Below are 15,976 nucleotides of genomic sequence, written 5' to 3' on the forward strand. Positions count from 1 at the left end.
GCCTTTTCTGAGATGGGCCCTAGGTGTGTTTCTCCCAAGCTGGCGAAATTTGGGGTGGTGGGGCCAGTGTACACAAGGCCTTTTCAGGCCCCATCCGCCTTCTCCCCAAAGGAGAGCACGTTTGAAGTAGGTTTCCAGCTCCAGCGACCACCAGCAAAGCACAAGTGCCCAGGGAGCTTGAGGCAGCGCAGAACCTCCATGTTCCTATGGTGAGCAATGGGCAAGGGGAGAAACCAGAAAGCGCTGCTTTCCTGAGCAAACACGCATTGGGGCTGAGCTTGGTTTCCCGAGGAGAGTTTCACTTTCACGAATGCAGCTGCCAGAAGCTAGTTTTGTGCCTTTTCTGAGATGGGCCCTAGGTGGGTCCCTCCCTAGCTGGCGAAAGGAGGGTGCTGGGGCCAGTTCACACAAGGCCTTTTCAGGCCCCATCCGCCTTCTCCCTGAGGTAGAGCATGTAGGGAGTTGGTATTCAGCTCCAGAAACCACCAGCACAGCACCAGTACCCAGGGAGCAGTAGGCAGCCCAGAACCTCCTTGGCCCTAAGGCAAGCATTGACCTAGGGGAGAATCCAGAAAGCGCTGCTTTCCTGAGCAAACACGCATTGGGGCTGAGCTTGGTTTCCCGAGGAGAGTTTCACTTTCGCGAATGCAGCACCCAGAAGCTAGTTTTGTGCCTTTTCTGAGATGGGCCCTAGCTGGGTCCCTCCCTAGCTGGCAAAGTGTGGGGTGTTGGGGCCACTGCACACAAGGCCTTTTCCGGCCCCATCGGCCTTCTCCCTGAAGTAGAGCACGTTTGGAGTTGGTTTCCAGCTCTAGTGATGACCTGCAAAGCACCAGTACACATGGAGCAGGAGGCAGCCCAGACCCTCCTTGTTCCTATGGCGAGCAATGGGCTAGGCGAGAAACCAGAAAGCGCTGCTTTCTTGAGCAATCACGCGTTGGGGCTGAGCTTGGTTTCCCAGAGGAGAGTTTCACTTTCATGAATGCAGCTCCCAGAAGCTAGTTTTGTGCCTTTTCTGAGATGGGCACTAGGTGGGTCTCTCCCTAGTTGGAGAAAGATGGGGTGGTGGGGCCATTGCACACAAGGCCTTTTCAGGCCCCATCCGCCTTCTTCCTGAAGTAGAGCACGTTTGGAGTTGGCTTCCAGCTACAGCGACCACCAGCAAAGCACCAGGGCACAGGGAGCAGGAGGCAGCCCAGACCCTCCTTGTTCATATGGCGAGCAAAGGCTAGGGGAGAAACCAGAAAGCGCTGCTTTCCTGAGCAAACACGCATTGGGGCTGAGCTTGTTTTCCCGAGGAGAGTTTCACTTTTGCAAATTCAGCTGCCGGAAGCTAGTTTTGTGCCTTTTCTGAGATGGGCCCTAGCTGGGTCCCTCCCTAGCTGGCGAAATGAGGGTGCTGGGGCCAGTTCACACAAGGACTTTTCAGGCCCCATCTGCCTTCTCCCTGAGGTAGAGCACGTAGGGAGTTGGTATCCAGCTCCAGAGACCACCAGCACAGCACCAGTACCCAGGGAGCAGTAGGCAGCCCAGAACCTCCTTAGCCCTAAGGCAAGCATTGACCTAGGGGAGAATCCAGAAAGCGCTGCTTTCCCGAGCAAACACGCATTGGGGCTGAGCTTGGTTTCCCGAGGAGAGTTTCACTTTCGCGAATGCAGCACCCAGAAGCTAGTTTTGTGCCTTTTCTGAGATGGGCCCTATCTGGGTCCCTCCCTAGTTGGCAAAGTGTTGGGTGTTGGGGCCACTGCACACAAGGCCTTTTCCGGCCCCATCGGCCTTCTCCCTGAAGTAGAGCACGTTTGGAGTTGGTTTACAGCTCTAGTGATGACCTGCAAAGCACCAGTTCACACGGAGCAGGAGGCAGCCCAGACCCTCCTTGTTCCTATGGCGAGCAATGGGCTAGGGGAGAAACCAGAAAGCGCTGCTTTCTTGAGCAATCACGCGTTGGGGCTGAGCTTGGTTTCCCAGAGGAGAGTTTCACTTTCATGAATGCAGCTCCCAGAAGCTAGTTTTGTGCCTTTTCTGAGATGGGCACTAGGTGGGTCTCTCCCTAGTTGGAGAAAGATGGGGTGGTGGGGCCATTGCACACAAGGCCTTTTCAGGACCCATCCGCCTTCTTCCTGAAGTAGAGCACGTTTGGAGTTGGCTTCCATCTCCAGCGACCACCAGCAAAGCACCAGGGCACAGGGAGCAGGAGGCAGCCCAGACCCTCCTTGTTCTTATGGCGAGCAAAGGGCTAGGGGAGAAACCGGAAAGCGCTGCTTTTCTGAGCAAACACGCATTGGGGCTGAGCTTGGTGTCCCGAGGAGAGTTTCACTTTAGCAAATTCAGCTGCCGGAAGGTAGTTTTGTGCCTTTTCTGAGATGGGCCCTAGCTGGGTCCCTCCCTAGCTGGCGAAAGGAAGGGTGGTGTTGCCACGGCACACAAGGCCTTTTCAGGCCCCATCCGCCTTCTCCCCAAAGGAGAGCACGTTTGAAGTAGGTTTCGACCTCAAGCGACCACCAGCAAAGCACAAGTGCCCAGGGAGCTTGAGGCAGCGCAGAACCTCCAGGTTCCTATGGTGAGCAATGGGCAAGGGGAGAAACCAGAAAGCGCTGCTTTCCTGAGCAAACACGCATTGGGGCTGAGCTTGGTGTCCCGAGGAGAGTTTCACTTTCACGAATGCAGCTGCCAGAAGCTAGTTTTGTGCCTTTTCTGAGATGGGCCCTAGCTGGGTCCCTCCCTAGCTGGCAAAGTGTGGGGTGTTTGGGCCACTGCACACAAGGCTTTTCCGGCCCCATCGGCCATCTCCCTGAAGTAGAGCACGTTTGGAGTTGGTTTCCAGCTCTAGTGATGACCTGCAAAGCACCAGTTCACACGGAGCAGGAGGCAGCCCAGACCTTCCTTGTTCCTATGGCGAGCAATGGGCTAAGGGAGAAACCAGAAAGCGCTGCTTTTTTGAGCAATCACGCGTTGGGGCTGAGCTTGGTTTCCCAGAGGAGAGTTTCCCTTTCATGAATGCAGCTGCCACAAGCTAGTTTTGTGCCTTTTCTGAGATGGGCCCTAGCTGGGTCCCTCCCCAGCTGGCGGAATGTGAAGTTCTGGGGCCAGTGCACACAAGGCCTTTTCAGGCCCCATCTGCCTTCTTCCTGAAGTAGAGCACGTTTGGAGTTGGTATCTAGCTCCAGCGACCACCAGCACAGCACCAGTGCCCAGGGAGCAGGAGGCACCCCAAACCCTCCTTGGCCCTAGGGCAAGCAGAGACCTAGGGGACAAAGCTGAAAGCGCTGCTTTCCTGAGCAAACACGCATTGGGGCTGAGCTTGGTTACCCGAGGAGAGTTTCACTTTCACGAATGCAGCTGTCAGAAGCTAGTTTTGTGCCTTTTCTGAGATGGGCCTTAGCTGGGTCCCTCCCTACCTAGTGAAAGTTGGGGTACTAGGGCCAGTGCACACAAGGCTTTTTCAGGCCCCATCCGCCTTCTCCTAAAAGGAGAGCACGTTTGGAATTGGTTTCCAGTTCTAGCAATGACTTGCAAAGCACCAGTGCACAGGGAGCACGAGGAAGCCCAGACCCTCCTTGTTCCTATGACGAGCAATGGGCTAGGGGAGAAACCAAGAAGAGCTGCTTTCCTGAGCAAACACGCATTGGGGCTGAGCTTGGTTTCCCGAGGAGAGTTTCACTTTCGCAAATGCATCTGGGAGAAGCTAGTTTTGTGCCTTTTCTTAGATGGGGCCTAGGTGGGTCTCTCCCTAGCTGGCGAAAGGTGGGCTGGTGGGGCCAGTGCACACAAGGCCTTTTCAGGCCCCATCCGCCTTCTCCCCAAAGGAGAGCACGTTTGGAGTAGGTTTCCAGGTCCAGCGACCACCAGCAAAGAACCAGTGCCCAGGGAGCAGGAGGCAGCCCAGACCCTCCTTGTTCCTGTGGCAAGCACAGACCTAGGGGAGAAAGCAGAAAGCGCTGCTTTCCTGAGCAAACACGCATTGCGGCTGAGCTTGGTTTCCCGAGGAGAGTTTCACTCTCGCGAGTGCAGCTCCCAGAAGCTGGTTTTGTGCCTTTTCTGAGATGGGACCTAGCTGGGTCCCTCCCTACCTGGCAAAGGGTTGGTTGCTGTGGCCACTGCACACAAGTCTTTTCAGGTCCCATCCGCCTTCTCCCCAAATGAGAGCACGTTTGGAGTTGCTTTAAAGCTCTAGCGATGACCTGCAAAGCACCAGTGCCCAGGGAGCAAGAAGCAGCCAGACCCTTCTTGGCCCTAGGGCAAGCAGAGACATAGGGAGAAACCAGAAAGCGCTGCTTTCCTGAGCAAACACGCATTGGGGCTGAGCTTGGTGTCCCGAGGAGAGTTTCACTTTCGCAAATGCAGCTGCCAGAAGCTAGTTTTGTGCCTTTTCTGAGATGGCCCCTAGCTGGGTCCCTCCCTAGCTGGCAGAATGTGGGATGACCGGGCCCATGCACACAAGGTCTTTTCAGGCCCCATCTGCCTTCTCCCTGAAGTAGAGCACGTTTGGAGTTGGTTTCCAGCTCTAGGGATGACCTGCAAAGCACCAGTGCACAGGGAGTTGGAGGCAGCCCAGACCCTCCTTGTTCCTATGGCAAGCACAGACCTAGGGGAGAAACCAGAAAGCGCTGCTTTCCTGAGCAAAGACGCATTGGGGCTGAGCTTGGTTTCCCGAGGAGAGTTTCACTTTCATGAATGCAGCTCCCAGAAGCTAGTTTTGTGCCTTTTCTGAGATGGGCACTAGGTGGGTCTCTCCCTAGCTGGAGAAAGATGGGGTGGTGGGGCCATTGCACACAAGGCCTTTTCAGGCGCCATCCACCGTCTTAGTGAAGAAGAGCACGTTTGGAGTTGGCTTCCAGCTCCAGCGAACAACAGCAAAGCACCAGTGCACTTGGAGCAGGAGGCAGCCCAGACCCTTCTTGTTCCTATGGCGAGCAAAGGGCTAGGGGAGAAACAAGAAAGCGCTGCATTCCTGAGCAAACACGCATTGGGGCTGAGCTTGGTGTCCCGAGGAGAGTTTCACTTTGCAAATGCAGCTGCCAGAAGCTAGTTTTGTGCCTTTTCTGAGATGGGCCCTAGCTGGGTCCCTCCCTAGCTGGCGAAAGGAAGGGTGGTGTTGCCACGGCACACAAGGCCTTTTCAGGCCCCATCCGCCTTCTCCCCAAAGGAGAGCACGTTTGAAGTAGGTTTCCAGCTCCAGCGACCACCAGCAAAGCACAAGTGCCGAGGGAGCTTGAGGCAGCGCAGAACCTCCATGCTCCTATGGTGAGCAATGGGCAAGGGGAGAAACCAGAAAGCGCTGCTTTCCTGAGCAAACACGCATTGGGGCTGAGCTTGGTGTCCCGAGGAGAGTTTCACTTTCACGAATGCAGCTGCCAGAAGCTAGTTTTGTGCCTTTTCTGAGATGGGCCCTAGCTGGGTCCCTCCCTAGCTGGCAAAGTGTGGGGTGTTTGGGCCACTGCACACAAGGCTTTTCCGGCCCCATCGGCCATCTCCCTGAAGCAGAGCACGTTTGGAGTTGGTTTCCAGCTCTAGTGATGACCTGCAAAGCACCAGTTCACACGGAGCAGGAGGCAGCCCAGACCCTCCTTGTTCCTATGGCGAGCAATGGGCTAAGGGAGAAACCAGAAAGCGCTGCTTTCTTGAGCAATCACGCGTTGGGGCTGAGCTTGGTTTCCAAGAGGAGAGTTTCACTTTCATGAATGCAGCTGCCAAAAGCTAATTTTGTGCCTTTTCTGAGATGGGCCCTAGGTGTGTTTCTCCCAAGCTGGCGAAAGTTGGGGTGGTGGGGCCAGTGCACACAAGGCCTTTTCAGGCCCGATCCGCATTCTCCCCAAACAAGAGCACGTATGGATTTCTTTTCCAGCTCCAGCGACCACCAGCAAAGCATCAGGGCACAGGGAGCAGGAGGCAGCCCAGACCTGCTTGTTCCTATGGCAAGCAATGGGCTAGGGGAGAAACTAGAAAGCGCTGCTTTCCTGAGCAATCACGCATTGCGGCTGAGCTTGGTTTCCCGAGGAGTGTTTCACTTTCACGAATGCAGCTGCCAGAAACTAGTTTTGTGCCTTTTCTGAGATGCGCCCTAGCTGGGTCCCTCCCCAGCTGGCGGAATGTGGAGTTCTGGGGCCAGTGCACACAAGGCCTTTTCAGGCCCCATCTGCCTTCTTCCTGAAGTAGAGAACGTTTGGAGTTGGTATACAGCTCCAGTGACCACCAGCACAGCACCAGTGCCCAGGGAGCAGGAGGCACCCCAAACCCTCCTTGGCCCTAGGGCAAGCAGAGACCTAGGGGACAAAGCTGAAAGCGCTGCTTTCCTGAGCAACCACGCATTGGGGCTGAGCTTGGTTTCCCGAGGAGAGTTTCACTTTCACGAATGCAGCTGCCAGAAGCTAGTTTTGTGCCTTTTCTGAGATGGGCCTTAGCTGGGTCCCTCCCTAACTAGTGAAAGTTGGGGTGCTGGGGCCAGTGCACACAAGGCCTTTCAGGCCCCATCCGCCTTCTCCTAAAAGGAGAGCACGTTTGGAGTTGGTTTCCAGTTCTAGCAATGACTTGCGAAGCACCAGTGCACAGGGAGCAGGAGGATGCCCAGACCCTCCTTGTTCCTATGACGAGCAATGGGCTAGGGGAGAAACCAAGAAGAGCTGCTTTCCTGAGCAAACACGCATTGGGGCTGAGCTTGTTTTCCCGAGGAGAGTTTCACTTTCGCAAATGCATCTGGGAGAAGCTAGTTTTGTGCCTTTTCTTAGATGGGCCCTAGGTGGGTCCCTCCCTAGCTGGCGAAAGGTGGGCTGGTGGGGCCAGTGCACTCAAGGCCTTTTCAGGCCCCATCCGCCTTCTCCCCAAAGGAGAGCACGTTTGGAGTAGGTTTCCAGGTCCAGGGACCACCAGCAAAGCACCAGTGCCCAGGGAGCAGGAGGCAGCCCAGACCCTCCTTGTTCCTGTGGCAATCACAGACCTAGGGGAGAAACCAGAGAGCGCTGCTTTCCTGAGCAAACACGCATTGGGGCTGAGCTGGTTTCCCGAGGAGAGTTTCACTTTCACGAATGCAGCTGCCAGAAGCTAGTTTTGCGCCTTTTCTGAGATGGGACATAGCTGGTTCCCTCCCTACCTGGCAAAGGGTTGGTTGCTGTGGCCACTGCACACAAGTCTTTTCAGGTCCCATCCGCCTTCTCCCCAAATGAGAGCACGTTTGGAGTTGCTTTAAAGCTCTAGCGATGACATGCAAAGCACCAGTGCCCAGGGAGCAAGAAGCAGCCAGACCCTTCTTGGCCCTAGGGCAAGCAGAGACATAGGGGAGAAACCAGAGAGCGCTGCTTTCCTGAGCAAACACGCATTGGGGCTGAGCTTGGTGTCCCGAGGAGAGTTTCACTTTCGCAAATGCAGCTGCCAGGAGCTAGTTTTGTGCCTTTTCTGAGATGGGCACTAGGTGGATCTCTCCCTAGCTGGAGAAAGATGGGGTGGTGGGGCCATTGCACACAAGGCCTTTTCAGGCCCCATCCACCTTCTTCCTGAAGTAGAGCACGTTTGGAGTTGGCCTCCAGCTCCAGCGAACAGCAGCAAAGCACCAGTGCACTTGGAGCAGGAGGCAGCCCAGACCCTCCTTGATCCTATGGCGAGCAAAGGGCTAGGGGAGAAACCAGAAAGCGCTGCATTCCTGAGCAAACACGCATTGGGGCTGAGCTTGCTGTCCCGAAGAGAGTTTCACTTTTGCAAATGCAGCTGCCAGAAGCTAGTTTTGTGCCTTTTCTGAGATGGGCCCTAGCTGGCAAAGTGTGGGGTGTTTGGGCCACTGCACACAAGGCTTTTCCGGCCCCATCGGCCATCTCCCTGAAGTAGAGCAGGTTTGGAGTTGATTTCCAGCTCTAGTGATGACCTGCAAAGCACCAGTTCACACGGAGCAGGAGACAGCCCAGACCCTCCTTGTTCCTATGGCGAGCAATGGGCTAAGGGAGAAACCAGAAAGCGCTGCTTTCTTGAGCAATCACGCGTTGGGGCTGAGCTTGGTTTCCCAGAGGAGAGTTTCACTTTCATGAATGCAGCTGCCACAAGCTAGTTTTGTGCCTTTTCTGAGATGGGCCCTAGCTGGGTCCCTCCCTAGCTGGCGAAAGGAAGGGTGGTGGTGCCACGGCACACAAGGCCTTTTCAGGCCCCATCCGCCTTCTCCCCATAGGAGAGCACGTTTGAAGTAGGTTTCCAGCTCCAGCGACCACCAGCAAAGCACAAGTGCCGAGGGAGCTTGAGGCAGCGCAGAACCTCCAAGTTCCTATGGTGAGCAATGGGCAAGGGGAGAAACCAGAAAGCGCTGCTTTCCTGAGCAAACACGCATTGGGGCTGAGCTTGGTTTCCCAGAGGAGAGTTTCATTTTCATGAATGCAGCTCCCAGAAGCTACTTTTGTGCCTTTTCTTAGATGGGCCCTAGGTGTGTCTCTCCCTAGCTGGCGAAAGTTGGTGTGGTGGGGCCAGTGCACACAAGGCCTTTTCAGGCCCCATCTGCCTTCTCCCTGAAGTAGAGCACGTTTGGAGTTGGTATCCAGCTCCAGCGACCACCAGCACAGCACCAATGCCCAGGGAGCAGGAGGCACCCCAAACCCTCCTTGGCCCTAGGGCAAGCAGAGACCTAGGGGACAAAGCTGAAAGCGCTGCTTTCCTGCGCAAACACGCATTGGGGCTGAGCTTGGTTTCCCGAGGAGAGTTTCACTTTCACGAATGCAGCTGCCAGAAGCTAGTTTTGTGCCTTTTCTGAGATGGTCTTTAGCTGGGTCCCTCCCTACCTAGTGAAAGTTGGGGTACTAGGGCCAGTGCACACAAGGCCTTTTCAGGCCCCATCCGCCTTCTCCTAAAAGGAGAGCACGTTTGGAATTGGTTTCCAGTTCTAGCAATGACTTGCAAAGCACCAGTGCACAGGGAGCAGGAGGAAGCCCAGACCCTCCTTGTTCCTATGACGAGCAATGGGCTAGGGGAGAAACCAAGAAGAGCTGCTTTCCTGAGCAAACACGCATTGGGGCTGAGCTTGGTTTCCCGAGGAGAGTGTCACTTTCGCAAATGCATCTGGGAGAAGCTAGTTTTGTGCCTTTTCTTAGATGGGCCCTAGGTGGGTCTCTCCCTAGCTGGCGAAAGGTGGGCTGGTGGGGCCAGTGCACACAAGGCCTTTTCAGGCCCCATCCGCCTTCTCCCCAAAGGAGAGCTCGTTTGGAGTAGGTTTCCAGGTCCAGCGACCACCAGCAAAGCACCAGTGCCCAGGGAGCAGGAGGCAGCCCAGACCCTCCTTGTTCCTGTGGCAAGCACAGACCTAGGGGAGAAACCAGAAAGCGCTGCTTTCCTGAGCAAACACGCATTGCGGCTGAGCTTGGTTTCCCGAGGAGAGTTTCACTCTCGCGAGTGCAGCTCCCAGAAGCTGGTTTTGTGCCTTTTCTGAGATGGGACCTAGCTGGGTCCCTCCCTACCTGGCAAAGGGTTGGTTGCTGTGGCCAGTGCACACAAGTCTTTACAGGTCCCATCCGCCTTCTCCCCAAATGAGAGCAAGTTTGGAGTTGATTTCCAGCTCTAGCGATGACATGCAAAGCACCAGTGCCCAGGGAGCAAGAAGCTGCCAGACCCTTCTTGGCACTAGGGCAAGCAGAGACATAGGGGAGAAACCAGAAAGCGCTGCATTCCTGAGAAAACACGCATTTGGGGCTGAGCTTGGTTTCCCGAGGAGGGTTTCTCTTTCGCGAATGCAGGACCCAGAAGCTAGTTTTGTGCCTTTTCTGAGATGGGCCCTAGCTGGGTCCCTCCCTAGCTGGCAAAGAGTGGGGTGTTACGGCCACTGCACACAAGGCCTTTTCCGGCCCCATCGGCCTTCTCCCTGAAGTAGAGCACGTTTGGAGTTGGTTTCCAGCTCTAGTGATGACCTGCAAAACACCAGTTCACACGGAGCAGGAGGCAGCCCAGACCCTCCTTGTTTCTATGGCGAGCAATGGGCTAGGGGAGAAAAAAGAAAGCGCTGCTTTCTTGAGCAATCACGCATTGGGGCTGAGCTTGGTTTCCCAGAGGAGAGTTTCACTTTCATGAATGCAGCTCCCAGAAGCTAGTTTTGTGCCTTTTCTGAGATGGGCACTAGGTGGGTCTCTCCCTAGTTGGAGAAAGATGGGGTGGTGAGGCCATTGCACACAAGGCCTTTTCAGGCCCCATCCGCCTTCTTCCTGAAGTAGAGCACGTTTGGAGTTGGCTTCCAGCTCCAGCGAACAGCAGCAATGCACCAGTGCACAGGGAGCAGGAGGCAGCCCAGACCGTCCTTGTTCCTATGGCGAGCAAAGGGCTAGGGGAGAAACCAGAAAGCACTGCTTTCCTGAGCAAACACGCATTGGGGCTGAGCTTGGTGTCCCGAGGAGAGTTTCACTTTTGCAAATTCAGCTGCCGGAAGCTAGTTTTGTGCCTTTTCTGAGATGGGCCCTAGCTGGGTCCCTCCCTAGCTGGCGAAAGGAAGGGTGGTGGTGCAAAGGCACACAAGGCCTTCTCAGGCCCCATCCGCCTTCTCCCCAAAGGAGAGCACGTTTGAAGTAGGTTTCCAGCTCCAGCGACCACCAGCAAAGCACAAGTGCCGAGGGAGCTTGAGGCAGCGCAGAATCTCATTGTTCCTATGGTGAGCAATGGGCAAGGGGAGAAACCAGAAAGCGCTGCTTTCCTGAGCAAACACGCATTGGGGCTGAGCTTGGTTTCCCGGAGGAGAGTTTCACTTTCATGAATGCAGCTCCCAGAAGCTAGTTTTGTGCCTTTTCTGAGATGGGCACTAGGTGGGTCTCTCCCTAGGTGGAGAAAGATGGGGTGGTGGGGCCATTGCACACAAGGCCTTTTCAGGCCCCATCCGCCTTCTTCCTGAAGTAGAGCACGTTTGGAGTTGGCTTCCAGCTCCATCGAACAGCAGCAAAGCACCAGGGCACAGGGAGCAAGAGGCAGCCCAGACCCTCCTTGTTCCTATGGCGAGCAAAGTGCTAGGGGAGAAACCAGAATGCGCTGCTTTCCTGAGCAAACACCCATTGGGACTGAGCTTGGTGTCCCGAGAAGAGTTTCACTTTTGCAAATTCAGCTGCCGGAGGCTAGTTTTGTGCCTTTTCTGAGATGGGCCCTAGCTGGGTCCCTCCCTAGCTGGTGAAAGGAAGGGTGGTGGTGCCACGGCACACAAGGCCTTTTCAGGCCCCATCCGCCTTCTCCCCAAACGAGAGCACATTTGGAGTTTCTTTCCAGCTCTAGCGATGACCGGCAAAGCACCAGTGCCCAGGGAGCAAGAAGCAGCCAGACCCTTCTTGGCCCTAGGGCAAGCAGAGACATAGGGGAGAAACTGGAAAGCGCTGTTTTCCTGAGCAAACACGCATTGGGGCTGAGCTTGGTTTCCCGAGGAGAGTTTCACTTTCGCGAATGCAGCTGCCAGAAGCTAGTTTTGTGCCTTTTCTGAGATGGCCCCTAGCTGGGTCCCTCCCTGGCTGGCAGAATGTGGGATGCTCGGCCCATGCACACAAGGCCTTTTCAGCCTCCATCCGCCTTCTCCCTGATGTAGAGCAAGTTTGGATTTGGTTTCCAGCTCTAGCGATGACCTGCAAAGCACCAGTGCCCAGATTGCAAGAGGCAGCCCAGACCCTACTTGGATAGGGCAGGCAGAGTCTTAGGAGTGAAACCGGAAAGCGCTGCTTTCCTGAGCAAACACGCATTGGGGCTGAGCTTGGTTTCCCGAGGAGAGTTTCACTTTCACGAATGCAGCTGCCAGAAACTAGTTTTGTGCCTTTTCTGAGATGGGCCTTAGGTGGCTCCCTCACTAGCTGGCGAAAGTTGGGGTGCTGGGGCCAGTGCACACAAGGCCTTTTCGGGCCCCATCGGCCTTTTCCCTGAAGTAGAGCACGTTTGGAGTTGGTTTCCAGCTCTAACAATGACCTGCAAAGCTCCAGTGCACAGGGAGCAGGAGGAAGCCAAGACCCTCCTTGTACTTATTGCGAGCAATAGGCTAAGGGAGGAACTAGAAAGCACTACTTTCCTGAACAAACACGCATTGGGGCTGAGCTTGGTTTCCTGAGGAGAGTTTCACTTTCGCAAATGCAGCAGCCAGATGCTATTTTTGTGCCTTTTCTGAGATGGGCCCTAGGTGTTTTTCTCCCTAGATGGCGAAAGGTGGGCTGGTGGTGCCAGTGCACACAAGGCCTTTTCAGGCCCCATCCACCTTCTACCCAAAGGAGAGTACGTTTGGAGTTGCTTTCCAGGTCCAGCGACCAGAAGCAAAGCACCAGTCCACAGGGAGCAGGAGTCAGCCCAGACCCTCCTTGTTCCTTTGGCAAGCACAGACCTAGGGGAGAAACCAGAAAGCGCTGCTTTCCTGAGAAAACACGCATTGGGGCTGAGCTTGGTTTCCCGAGGAGAGATTCACTCTCGCGAATGCAGCTCCCAGAAGCTAGTTTTGTGCCTTTTCTGAGATGGGCCTTAGCTGGGTCCCTCCATAGCTGGCAAAGTGGAGGGAGTTGGGGCCAGTGCACACAAGGCCTTTTCAGGCCCCATCCACTTTCTCCCCAAAGGAGAGCACGTTTGGAATTGGTTTCCAGCTCCAGCGACCACCAGCAAAGCACCGGTGCACAGGGAGCAGGAGGCAGCCAAGACCCTCCTTTTTCCTATAGCAAGCAATGGGCTAGGGGAGAAACCAGAAAGCGCTGCTTTCCTGAGCAAACATGCATTGGGGCTGAGCTTGGTTTCCCGAGGAGAGTTTCACTTTCGCAAATGCAGCTGCCAGAAGCTACTTTGTGCCTTTTCTGAGATGGGCCCTAGGTGGGTCCCTCCCAAAATGGTGGAAATGTGGGGCTCTGGGGCCATTGCACACAAGGCCTTTTCAGGCCCCATACGCCTTCTCCCCAAAGGAGAGCACGGTTGGAGTTGGTTTCCACCTCCAGCGACCACCAGCACAGCACCAGTGAACAGGGAGCAGGAGGCAGCCCAGACCCTCCTTGACCCAAGGGCAGGCACAGACCTAGGGGACAAAGCTGAAAGCGCTGCTTTCCTGAGCAAACACACATTGGGGCTGAGCTTGGTTTCCCGAGGAGAGTTTCATTTTCACGAATGCAGCACCCAGAAGCTAGTTTTGTGCCTTTTCTGAGATGGGCTCTAGCTGGGTCACTTCCTAGCTTGCAAAGGGTGGGGTGGTGCAGCCAGGGCACACAAGGCCTTTTCTGGCCCCATCCGCCTTCTCCCTGAAGTAGAGCACGTTTGGAGTTGGTTTCCAGCTCCAGCGAGCACCAGCAAGCACCAGTGCCCAGTGATTAGGAGGCAGCCCAGACCTCCTTGGCCCTAGGGCAAGCACAGACCTAGGGGAGAAACCAGAAAGGGCTGCTTTCCTTAGCAAACTGGCATTGGGGCTTAGCTTGGATTCCCGAGGAGAGTTTCACTTTCGGGAATGCAGCTGCCAGAAGCTAGTTTTGTGCCTTTTCTGAGATGGGCCCTAGGTGGGTCCCTCCCTAGCTGGCGAAATCTGGGGTGGTGGGGCTAGTTCACACAAGGTCTTTTCGTGCCCCATCCACCTTCTCCCCAAAAGAGAGCACGTTTGGAGTTGGTTTCCAGCCCCAGCGACCACCAGCAAAGCACCAGTGCACAGGGAGCAGTAGGCCGCCCAGACCGCACTTGTTCCTAAGGCAAGCAATGGGCTAGGGGAGAAACCAGAAAGCCATGCTTTCCTGAGCAAACACGCAATGGGGCTGTGCTTGGTTTCCCGAGGAGTGTTTCACCTTCATGAATGCAGCTACCAGAAGCTAGTTTTGTGCCTTTTCTGAGATGGGCCCTAGGAGGGAGCCTCCCTAGCTGGCGGAATATGGGTTGCTGGGGCCACTGAACACAAGCCGTTTTCAGGCCCCATCCGCGTTCTCCCCAAAGGAGAGCACGTTTGGAGTTGGTTTCCAGCTCCAGCGATGACCTACAAAGCACCAGTGCACACAGAGCAGGAGGAAGCCCAGACCCTCCTTATTCCTATGCAAGCAATGGGCTAGGGGAGAAACCCGAAAGCGCTGCTTTCCTGAGCAAACACGCATTGGGGCTGAGTTTGGATTCCCGAGGAGTGTTTCACGTTCGCGAATGCAGCTCCCAGAAGCTAGTTTTGTGCCTTTTCTGAGATGGGCCCTTGGTGGTTCCCTCCCTAGCTGGCGGAATTTTGGGTCCTGGGGCCAGTGCACACAAAGCCTTTTCAGGCCCTAACCGCTTTCTCCCCAAAAGAGAGCACGTTTGGAGTAGGTATCCAGCTCCAGCGACCACCAGCACAGCACCAGTGCCCAGGGAGCAGGAGGCTGCCCAGACCCTACATGGCCCTAGGGCAAGCAGAGACGTAGGTGACAAACCAGAAAGCGCTGCTTTCCTGAACAAACACGCATTGGGGCTGAGGTTGGTTTCCGGAGGAGAGTATCACTCTCGCGAATACAGCTGCTGGAAGCTAGTTTTGTGCCTTTTCTGAGATGGGCCTTGCTGGCTCCCTCCCTACCTGGCAAAGGGTTGGGTGCTGGGGCCAGTGCACGCAAGGCCTTTTCAGGCCCCATCCGCCTTCTCCACAAAGGAGAGCACGTTTGGAGTAGGTTTACAGCTCTAGCGATAACCTGCAAAGCACCAGTGCCCAGAGAGCATGAGGAAGCCCAGACCCTCCTTGGCCATAGGGCAAGCAGAGACCTAGTTGAGAAACCGGTAAGCACTGCTTTCCTGAGCAAACACGCATTGGGGCTGAGCTTGGATTACCGAGGAGAGTTTCACTCTCGCGAATGCAGCTGCCAGAAGCTAGTTTTGTGCCTTTTCTGAAATGGGACCTAGTTGGGGCCCTCCATAGCTGGCAAAGTTTGGGGTGTTGGGGCCAGTGCACAAAAGGCCTTTTCAGGCCCCATCTGCCTTCTCCCTGATGTAGAGTGTGTTTGGAGTTGGTTTCCAGCTTCAGGGACCACCAGCAAAGCACCAGTGCACAGGGAGCAGGAGGTAGCCCAGACCCTCCTTGTTCCTATGATGAGCAATCGGCTGGGGGAGAAACCGGAAAGCGCTGCTTTCCTGAGCAAACACGCATTGGGGCTGAGCTTGGTTTCCCGAGGAGAGTTTCACATTCAGGAATGCAGCTGCCAGAAGCTAGTTTTGTGCATTTTCTGAGATGGGCCCTTGGTGGTTCCCTCCGTAGCTAGTGAAAGGTGGGGTGCTTGGACCAGTGCACACAAGGCCTTTTCAGGCAACATCCGCCTTGTCCCCAAAGGAGAGCACGTTTGGAGTTGGTTTCCAGCTCCAGCGGGCAGCAGCAAAGCACCAGTGCCCAGGGAGCAGGAGGCAGCCCAGAAAATACTTGGCCCAAAGGCAAGCATTGACATAGGGGAGAAACCGGAAAGCGCTGCTTTCCTGAGCAAACACGCATTGGGGCTGAGCTTGGTTTCCCGAGGAGAGTTTCACTTTCACGAATGCAGCTGCCAGAAACTAGTTTTGTGCCTTTTCTGAGATGGGCCCTAGGTGGGTCGCTCCCTAGCTGGCGAAAGGTGGGGTGGTGGGGCTAGTTCACACAAGGCCTTTTCAGGCCCCATCGGCCTTCTCCCTGAAGTAGAGCACGTTTGGAGTTGGTTTCCAGCACTAGCAATGACCTGTAAAGCTCCAGTGCACAGGGAGCAGGAGGAAGCACAGAAACTCGTTGTTCCTATGGCAAGCAGAGACCTAGGGGAGGAATCAGAAAGCGCTGCTTTCCTGAACAAACAGGCATTGGGGCAGAGCTTGGATTCCCCAGGAGAGTTTCACTCTAACAAATGCAGCTCACAGAAGCTAGTTTTGTGCCTTTTCTGAGATGGCCATAGCTGGGTCCCTCCATAGCTGGCAAAGGGTGGGGTGTTGGGGGCACTTCCCACAAGGCCTTTCAGGCCCCAACGGCCTTCTCCCTGAAATAGCGAACGATTGGATTTGATTTCCAAATCTAGCGATGACCTGCAAAGCACCAGTGCACACGGAACAAGAGGCAGCCCAGACCCTCCTTGTTCCTATGGCGAGCAAT

Source organism: Sus scrofa, chromosome 1 (assembly GCF_054392235.1).
Source record: "Sus scrofa isolate SSC_HxYL_T2T_F1_AM1 chromosome 1, Sscrofa_HxYL_maternal_Yorkshire_Landrace_v2.0, whole genome shotgun sequence".
NCBI classification, from domain to species: domain Eukaryota; kingdom Metazoa; phylum Chordata; class Mammalia; order Artiodactyla; family Suidae; genus Sus; species Sus scrofa.